The 10,801-nt window shown below is 41.0% G+C and overlaps 1 pseudogene; it reads left to right on the top strand.

Moving 5' to 3' along the window:
• Positions 1-4,663: 4,663 nt before the first annotated feature.
• LOC144655017 (uncharacterized) lies at positions 4,664-6,422 on the top strand (annotated as a pseudogene).
• The last annotated feature ends 4,379 nt before the right edge of the window (positions 6,423-10,801 follow it).

The following is a 10,801-nucleotide window of genomic DNA, read 5'->3' as shown; positions in this document are numbered from 1 at the left end:
AAATACTTTCAAACAACCCAAGTATAAAAACGGTCATGTGCTGAACTCTTTGAAAAGGTAAAAGCAATAAGAGATTTTCCCTTTACCCGTTTTGAAATAATTGCGTGATCTTAACACGCTCTTTATCACAACATGCTAGACGGCCCGTCGGTAAGGTTTAACCTAGCGAAATTCTGTGTTAGTAGTTTTAAGCTGTTATCGAAGCTGTTAACCCCTCGATCATTTTCAAAAGCCGGTCGTATAAATAGAAAGCATTCTCAGTTCAATTATAAAACGTAACAACGAGTCAATATTGTTTGGTTTATTTCTTTACGTGATCTGAAGGGAACTAGCAAATAATTAAATTATAAGTATTTGCCGCCGGAGTGCAATGATGTTGATTTTGTTCGTTGATGCGTTGTTGTTTCTTTTTGTATCAGATTGCCGATATTTTCCCAATTATTATCCTATAAGCGAAGCAAAAATATAAAGCAAAAAAATGTTGGTTAGAATTATTTACTAACAGGTATCAACACTGAAGGTATTACTGAGGACTATAAAAACCTTTATGGTATAAGATCGAACAGAAAACATACAATTGCCTTATAGCTTTTTAAGTTATATTCAGAGTTCTACGTTTTTTGCCTGAATAGTACATTTCAATGAACTGAAACTTCGAAAATGATTAGCGTCAGAATTCAAGGCAATATTTGGATCAGTCCTAAATAGATTTTACTTGCGATAAGCAAATTGTTAAATTAAATTAATTGTTAAATTAAGTTTGAAAACACGTCCTTATCCGACAATTCCTCACTTCAGTAAACACGACTCTTCGAACAAGATGAATGCTTGTTGTTCTTTTAAGTCATTAGTTGGTGGTCAGTGCTCCTTTGATCGCAGAGACAGAAAGCAGTCAACGGAGATCGTCCCACTTTTATCGTGCACTAAAAATGTAGCACAACACAAGTCACTCTTTCAATTCCATGATGTGGAAAGTGAAATTGAGTTAATACTTGCTCGTGCGGCGATGTTTAACGCTCCACAAAATGTCGACGTGATGACTGTTTGCCCATCACATCGCTCATCCCTTGGTCTCGGCTGGACAAGAGGAACCGAAAGATGTAGGGTCCCTCAAGATATATCTCTACATAAAATGGTGAGAGGAAAATATCCAAAAGCCGAAAGAGGGGTAAACAAGACCTTCTCGAAGTTAATTCTCAAAAGAACGGGACATTTGGTTCCCGTTGGATCAGGTATATATCGACTTCTCACCCGTGTTATCGCTTCTTGTCTTATACAATACGTCTGATAGTTTTCCTTCTGTTTGCATAAGGTATGTGCAGATCATGCAAGGAAATTTTGAGTTCAGCGTCCGAAGAAGAGAAGTTGTCAAAATTAGCAGCAAAGAACTCGCCTCCACTTGTCGACATAGATAACAAGGAAGAAGAAGTTGTTAGTCAAATGAAAGAATTGACATTCAGGGTAAGAAAACTGTGACAATGATAAGCCTTTACTTAAAAGAAATCCATGGCGTTTTAAGCAAGTGTAAAATTTATTTATTCCGGACAACAATGCGAAAATATATATAACAGGCATGCACAGCACCTCTTGGGGGTGGGGGAAAGGGATACTTGGGATTTCGAGTGACGGGGATGATCGAATGGGGGACACAATCAAACCTAGGGCTTCCTTATCCTTAAAAGTTTCAGAATTAAAGGAGTAATGGTGTAACACAAAGAAAAAATGAAACAATTCACGATTAAGCATCAGAGCATGTAAAGAGCCTGTTTACATGAAAGATTTGTTTTTAATTCAGCCCTCTTGTTATGATCTACAGTCAACTCTCACCTTACGGACACCCCACTATAGCGGACACTCGATATTACGGACAAAATTCAGATCCCCGCCGAAAGAGGTTTGACTGTAAATGACTCCCGCTATTACAGACTCTCGCCCGACCGCCCCCCCCCCCCCCGAGGGGGGTTACTCCCTCTTATGGTATAAAGGAGGAGGCTTCGCCCGAAAGGGGTACCTTTTTCATGCTTCAGGTATATATAAAAGGGTAGGGATTTCACAAGTTTTGGTACATGAAAGGGTAAAGACATCGGTCATTTAGGTTTTTAAAAGGGTCTTCAATTTAAATAATTATATTGAACAAACGCACCTTATAGCTTTATTTTTAAAATTTATTAAAAGCCATGTAAAACTGACATCTAGAATTCCTGTTTTAGGCATATGTCATGCATGTGTTTTTTTGGTATATGAAAGGGGTACCTTTTTTCAGTAAAAGGTATACAAAAGGGGTGCCTTTCCTGTCAATATGGTATATAAAAGGGTACTTTTTTGAGTAGCCCCCTTGGGATTTTCGCTATACCGAGCACTGAACGACGCCCCGAGCGTGTCCAGTAAAACGAGAGTTAACTCTACGTGGCAATAACATTTTGTAAAATGTAAATGTTGTTTTATAGTGGTCATGCACTTAGCTTCGAGATTGTCACTTTGTAAGTCTAGAAAATTTCAAACCCGAAAGTGTTCTCGCTGGGCTCAGCACAGAAATCCTTTGACAAATTTTCTAACAATGCCCCAGCAACACTTGATGTGCAGTGTTATTGTCAGCCTTCGGTATGGGTACAGCGATATACACTTACTTGAAAAAAATGAAAAATGAAAAGATAAGTTTGACCTACTGACTAATCGTTTGCTTGCTTGATTGATTGATTGACTGATGGATAATCTGACTGATTGATATGATGGCTCCAGTGTAACCACGTGACCAATATATCGCAAAACATACATCGAAAATTTCGTTTCACAAAAATGTTTCAGCCGCCTCATTTTGATCGATTACTAAAGAAGGTTCAATCCCCCGCCATTCCGGTTGATCATAGGTTTATGAATATTGGTCTTCATGTAGTTGTACGCGGCATTGCGCTTAGGGGCGTAAAATAGTAAAGTGGATTTATTTAAATTATCTCCCATTGCCTTTTTTAGGAAATCAGTACAGTAACAGACCAAAGTCATTTCACGAGTACCCCATTTACAGAGGCGAGGTCAAGCATGTTTTCACAAGCCGATACCCCTTTTGGAAGTCTGTATTTGCCTTCAGATACCGAAAGTCTTGATGACACCTGCCAAGACAGAACTCCTGTCGACAGGTCAAGATCTGCACTGAATGATTTTCTTGCGTCAAGAGACATAAGTCCTATTCGATCTTCTTTAAGGACAACCTGGGATGACGTCGGCGAAAGAACCAAACGTTACTATGTAAAGAAGGCGAGTGAGGCTGTAGCCGCCTCATTGGAAGCTATAGCTGGCGAAGATTCTGATAAATTGTGGGACAAACTGGTCTCTTCAAAGGCAATGAATCAGCATTTTCCCTCAACATCCTTAGAAACAGAAAAAGTCGATTCTGTTTTACTGGAATCTTTAGCAGAATGCTACAACAGTGCTACCCAGTGGGATACGCGTCGTCAGATATTGTCTATCATGGTTGACAAGATCAGCTTTAAGTCTCTTCAAAGGTGGATTCCAAACCTCACACAGTATCGATTCAAGATTGCCAGACAGCACCTGCTGATCCATGGTAGAGGCTCTCCTGTTCCTAAACCTATCCAGAAGAGAATGTACGTTTCCCCGGAAATGGTTGACCACTTTATTTGTTTCATAACCAGTCAGCACATCATTCAAGATTTACCATTTGGACAGAAAAACCTTACTTTGAGTTCCGGTGAAGTGATCGCAGTACCCAATGTTATCAGGATGATGATTCCAGAACGTATAGCACAGCAATATCAAGAGTACTGCAAGGAGTCAGGCATAACCTGCTTGAGCCGAAGCTCTTTGCTTCGAATTCTTAACGTTTGTTCTGCCTCCGTGAGGAAATCCTTACAAGGTCTGGACTACATCACTGCTTCTGGCGCGAAAGCGTTTGAGGAACTTGAAATTGTGGCTGAGCGACTGGGTGAGCTTGGAATGGGTATGTCCTGGGCGAAACAAAGAAAGGAGCAACTGAAATTGGCCAAGCGTTACCTGAAAAGTGACTTCACGGTAAGGACAACAAATAACCCTTAAAACATTGCAACCCGGGGGGGGGGGGTACTTCCTATAATGGCCTATACGGGGAGGCTCCGCCCTTTTTCGGGCTTCAGGTATATAAAAGGGTAGGGATTTCACAAGTTAAGGTATATGAAAGGGTGAGAAAATCTGTCATTTAGGTGCTTAAAAGGGCCTTTAATTAAAATATTTCGAACAGACGCAACTTATGGCTGTATCATTTAATTTCTTTTAGCGCTGCATGAAGTGACAATAAAACTTCCTGTTTTAAGTCTATGTGATGTCATGTAGGTATATGAAAGGGGTACCTTTTACAATAAAAGATTTATGAAAGGGGTGCCTTTTCTGTCAAAATGGATCTCAGGGCGGAGCATCCCCGTATAAAACTTTTTGGAGTACCCCCCCCCCCCCGGGCATTGCAACAGCTTTGAGACTAACACGTGCTTGTTTTTATAGCGTAATTTCTCATACGATCCTCTTTGATTTTTTAAGGTACATGTTTCTGAGTCGTCGACTGTCCCAGACCATTGTAGATGTTTTGCGCTCAGTGATGCCAAATGTTCCGAATACCAGGCAGAATGTAGTCATATCCATGATGGGGTGTGTGATCGTTGCAGCCTGGTGGAGGTGAGCATTGGAGAAATAGAAGACGCCCTTAAGCTAATTGCAACAGAAAGCGAAGAAATGGACGAGTTGACCTTTAACACTGAACAAGCAAGGCGTAGCATCAGTGCCTGGAAAGCTCACCTTCTTCGTGCAGTTAACCAAGATGAGGCCAGAGTCGATGTAATGGAAATGTTAGAGGAAAATTCTGTTTTCTTGGTCCAAGATTGGGCCATGAAGTTTCTTCCCAGAAAGTATAGAGAAAGTCAAAGCGACTGGTTTGCCAAGCGAGGGATACCTTGGCACATCACAGTGGCACTACAGCAGCGACCAAACCGACAAATCGAGACGATGGCCTTCGTGCACATTTTTGCGACCAGGACAGTCACTCAGTGCTTGGCATAATGGCGGATGTTCTCACAAAGTTAAAGATTGGTATGCCAAACCTTGAATCAGTATTCTACAGACAGGACAACGCGGGGTGCTATCACTGTGCTTCGACCATTGTTGGTGCTAAAGTGGTAGCAGATAAAGCCGGTGTTACCTTAAAGAGAATGGATTTTTCAGATCCACAAGGTGGCAAGGGAGCATGTGACCGAAAAGCGGCGACCATTAAATCCCACATGCAAATCTACCTCAATGAAGGCAATGGCATTGAAAATGCTGCTCAAATGAAGGCTGCCATCGAGTCTTTTGGTGGAGTTCCTGGTGTAGTTGTCACCTTGGCAGAAACGCCTCAGTTGCAAACGCAGAAAGCCGTCACATGGGAAGGTGTTAGTTTTGTTAACAACATCCAGTGTGAAAGCGATTGTTTGAGGGTGTGGAGGGCATACGGAATTGGCCAGGGAAAATTAATTCCTTGGAGCAAATTCCAGGTGACTGATAGCGATGGCGAACGTCACTTGATTGTCGATATCGGCACTGATAATGAAAGGAGCACTCATTTGCCATTTGTCGATTTGAAACCTCGGAAGGTTAAATGCCCTGCAGAAGTTACCTCGTCTGACGGCGATGATGACGGAAGTGCCAGCGACGAGGGAAACGCCAATTCTGGATTGTTTTCTTGTCCTGAAGAAGGTTGCATCATGACATATCAAAGATACTCCAGTCTTGAGCAACACCTTCAATGTGGAAAGCACAAACGTGCTTTGGAACAGGAGACACTTCTGGACAGAGCAATGCTAAGATATGCCTATGAGCTTGAAAAGGGTGGATCCAAAGTCGAGGAACTAGGCGATGTGGCGTGCCTCGGAAAAGATAGCAGTTGTGATGCTCAAAATCCTCCTATGTCCATGGGCTGGGCGCTCAAGAGTTCCTTTGTTGGGAAAAGGTTCAATTCCAATCAAAAAGATTACCTCATTAAGAAATTTGAGATAGGGCAAACAACTGGAAGAAAGCTTGACCCGGCCACTGTGTCCAAAGAAATGAGGACTGCCAAAGATTCCAATGGCAATCGTCTGTTCACATTCAGAGAATTCCTGACAACGCAGCAAATCCGGGGCTTTGAAGAAGAAGAAGAGATCTGTGCACGCCATGAAGAAGCGTTAAGTGAGATGCGCAGAGATGTGTCCAATTTAGTAGCTCTTCAGCATCCCATTATGCATGACACTTATAACATCTGCGAGCTTGCCTCCAGTGGCAAACTTGCAGCTACTTTTCGTGTTACCGTTTTGCGCGACATCTGCATCTTTCTAGGCATTGATGTTTCAAATGTCACGATAACCCGCAAGAAGCCTGACATAGATAAGCTTCAAGAGGTGGTGAAGTCTTGTACCTGCTACAAGTGAAAGCCTACAAAGAAGCCGCATTTTCTCCGTCCAATGTTAAAGTATTGACAAATACGTTATCTCATCATTTAAAGAAGACCATTTTGTAACAGTATTAAGTATTAAGTAGAAGCTTTCTCGCTGTCTTTAAAATAGTTAAAACTATTAGCACCCTGCTCCACACTCCTTTCAGATATTTTATCTTCCACAATCTGGTTGCCTTGACCCCACCCGGCTCCAGCCTTGTTTAAAAAGTACAAACTTTCAAGCTAAGCCCTGCTTAAAACAGGCTTAGAGCGTTAGAGGGGGGGGGGGGGGCTTTCACAATGAAATATCACCCAAATGCAAAAGGGGAACAAAGGGGACGCCAAAGAAGCGGTGAAGAAGGTGGGCCTTTCCCTTCCTATAAGAGGGATGGGATGTGGAGTCTAGTAGGTACTGCTAAAAAAGCTATTTTTCTCCGCTTTATCAACAGCGAGGTAACGTGGCTACAAATATAATGTGTTTTTAATATGAAAGACTTATTGGCAATATCTAGCGATATTGGTGCTTCCCATGTTATGATCATGTTAACTTGACCCAAAAGAATCCTTACATCGATAAGCTTCAAGGGGTAATGAAGTCTGGTACCTGCTTCAAGTGAAAACCAGCAAAGTTCGTGCTTTACATACACGTAGGTTTTCGCAATATTTTAAAACGCCGCTCTGTAAGCCCTTTAAAACACCCCCACCCCCCCCCCCCCCCCCCCCCGTCCTTCCCGGCCACTGATATGCCACAGGCTCGTTACAATAATCCCACCTACGAATTTGTAGAAAAGTTTTGCATTTAAAACAATGTTGATTTCCTTATGGAACTGAAACCGCTTTATGTGGACAGCAGGATGGGAGGTGGGCATTTGAATCTAGTTGGCACTGATTTTAGGTGAAAGTAGAGTTGAAAATACTTGGCAATTTTCAGTGATCTATACTAGAACAGAAATATTACTAGATCTAAAAATATCCCTACAATGATCATGCATGAACAAAAGGAGTGAAAGAAGGGACATCTATAAAAGTATGCCTAGAAAGGCATACTTTGTTTCCAATATTCCCGGAATATTGTGTGCTAATCCATGTTACCTTTTATAGTTTATTCCGTGCCAAAGCTAAACGCTGTGAATTCTCTATCTAGCCAAAAGATTTGAACTGCTAGCAGATCCTTTTATAATACTTTCATATCGTTGTAAATGAGGACCCGCAGGCCTTAGTTACGGACGGATTGAGCGGCCATGAGCACACATAAGTGACCCGATTTCGCAATATCACACAATAGGCCTGTTGACAGATGACGCTATATGATGCTTCGAAAGCTTTGGTGAAGGAATGTTACGCATCATTCACAAGTCATCACTTGACAACTCTCTAAATAGAAGTCCTGGAGTCATATATTTTTAGCAAGCAGGCGTAGCAGCGCTACATGTATTTATAAGTCTCATTAAAAGAAGGTGAAAAGAAATTTATAATGAATTCGTTTGCTTTCAAGAATGTAGTCCGCTATTTTAAAAGTTTGGCCAAAACTTCGTCTTCGTCTTTAATGTAAAAAAATACATAATTCTTTCTACTGAAGCTGCGGTCTGGCAAGCTGATGTTGTCAACACCTACGTTATGTGGATCAATTTCCGTTTCTGGCGGTAGAATACATTATGTTTTGCGGCGCGCGGACTCGCTTGGCGGAAAAAAGTCAGGTATACAATATGGACATTGATCAAATCAGTGATCATTCGAATTCTAGCGAAGATGAAATGGTGATTTACAGCGGCGTGCACGGGCGCCATCATTAAGACGCTTTAAGATACTGCCAAATCTTTCATATGGTACTTGCGTACGGAAAGAGTATTGTTCTGTCGGCAGTAGAAAAGGTTTGTTGTGCCTGTTATAAAAAAGCAACTGCATAAGCTTGCATGCGCATCTTCGGAATGTTGTGTTTCGATCAGATTGACTTTTCTTATCGATGGACCGGATTAAATACACTGTGTCCAGGTAAGTCTGTTCCGTGCTTTGTTTTCAACGTAGTCAAACAAGTGATGCGGGTCAAAATCGAACATATCGATTGTTGCGAGAAATTAAATTGTTCTGCTCTGACTAATTATTATTCGGTCCTTTCTAATACACGTTTTTGTGCTGCAATTTAATTATATGATCAGTAATGGAAAGCAGTTTCGTTGGCAATGAAAGACTTAAATTTCATTCACGAAAATATCGATTGTCAAGCACTGCCCGCTCAGATATATTACCGTCCAATGAATTGCTTAATTTATCACCGGACCGGATACGCATAAACATATATAATTTTTACTTGTTATTTTTTTTTAAATTATTTGCTCCTAATGTAGCGTACCCAGCAACAGTGGAAAATGGAAAGCCTTTCAAAGGGCATGTATTAGATTAAGACGCATAAGGGACTATTATTTTATTTTTGTCAGAATGTGGGGATATTTGATAATGCCATACTGTTCTACAACTCCTAAGTGCAAGTATTTTTCCAACAGCAACAGAAACACTAGGTGGCACGCCCGTGATTCTGTGAGTTAGAACGTTATGGCATTATGAAACTTCCTGCATATTTTTCCCGATTCTATCCAACTCTAAGAGGGTTTTTTAAGGGGCAGGGGGAATTGGGGTTGTACGTTGTCCCAATGTGGGGATTTGATAATGCCATGATTTTCTACTAAACTCCTAAGTGCAAGAACTGCAACAGAAACACTAGGTGGCACGCCCGTGATTCTGTGAGTTAGAACGTTATGGCATTATGAAACTTCCTGCATATTTTTCCCGATTGTATCACACGCTAAGAGGTTTTTTACGGGGCAGGGGGGAATTGGGGTTGTCCTAATGTGGGATTTGATAATGCCATGATTTTCTACTAAACTCCTAAGTGCAAGAACTGCAACAGAAACACGAGGTGGCACGCCCGTGATTCTGTGAGTTAGAACGTTATGGCATTATGAAACTTCCTGCATATTTTTCCCGATTCTATCCAACTCTAAGATAGGTTTTTTAAGGGGCAGGGGGAATTGGGGTTGTACGTTGTCCCAATGTGGGGATTTGATAATGCCATGATTTTCTACTAAACTCCTAAGTGCAAGAACTGCAACAGAAACACTAGGTGGCACGCCCGTGATTCTGTGAGTTAGAACATCATAGCATTATGAAACTTCCTGCATATTTTAGTGGGATGTATCCAACTGAAAAAGGTTTCTTTAGCGGGAGTTCGAGTTTGAAGAGATTTGATAGTGCCATGATTTTATATTGTGCTTGTTAAGAATGCACCTTTTGCTTGCTTCCCGTGTTTTTCGTGCGAAGACATTTAGAAAATCGATCGTTGGATGGCTCACCAACAAAAGAATAGTATTGTTTTCTCTTGTTACGATGCGAATAGCCGCGGCGAGCTGTATTTTAATTTAATAGTTGACTAGTTTGGGCACTTAAATACGCCTTGCCGTATTTTTTTTGTGTTTGTGAAAAGCAGATTTCGTCTGAATGAGTCGTCTAAAGGCGTTCACGTAGAATGTCTGAATAACTTCTCACACCCTTCTCACAGTAACGACAGTAACATGTTGTTACATTCATACAAATAAACGATCAAAAGCCCCATTGCTTGTTGGGGAATTTTCTGGCGCACAGCTAACTTGGAGAAAAATGTAGACTTTTCACTCAAGATGCATAATATTCCTCGTTAGAGCTTTATTCGAGGCGTGAAAATTCACAACACAATATACTCGCTATTCTTGTACACACTCACACTCACGACAAGCTCAAAGAGTGTCTGCATTGAATAATGGATGGACACCTTAGAGAAATGGACAGCTTTTAATACGCGCTTATAAATAGCAAACAAAAACATTGCGATATCTTTTTTCTTTCGCTCCTTGCACTGTGCAGTTTGGGTTTTCAGATAATTTTGACGTTAGCGCGCGCTCTGCTTGCGGTTATTAACGCGACACGTCTGCAATCAATCAACGTTAAAGACAAAGCCTGAATTTAATACGCGAGCATCCCGCATTGAAGAAAACGAAACAAGTTGCATCTGAAGTAAACGCAGAATGAAAACTGGCATAGCGAACAATTGATATAACAACTATAGAAAAAATGTTTCAAGCCTCAAGTTAAAGTTTTCACGCGTTGGTTGCCAGAAAAACCTACAATCGCGGCTTCACGCCGTGCCGCAATGATTTCGCTGCGTGAAATGAACCAAAGTGAAGAATAAACAGATTTAAACATTGTTTTAAATGATTTTTAGAACTGTACACTAATATAATCCGTTATTATTCAGCTATCCGGCTTACTGGTACAACCGTTATCATTCTCAGTTAAAAAATAAAATAAAAACCAAATAAAATGCAAGCTGCGAACGTCGAAATT

Source organism: Oculina patagonica, chromosome 5 (assembly GCF_052425735.1).
Source record: "Oculina patagonica isolate OP01 chromosome 5, crgOcupat, whole genome shotgun sequence".
NCBI lineage: Eukaryota > Metazoa > Cnidaria > Anthozoa > Scleractinia > Oculinidae > Oculina > Oculina patagonica.
Note: the sequence above shows the minus strand (reverse complement) of the source record. Positions and strands in the feature narration are given on the sequence as shown.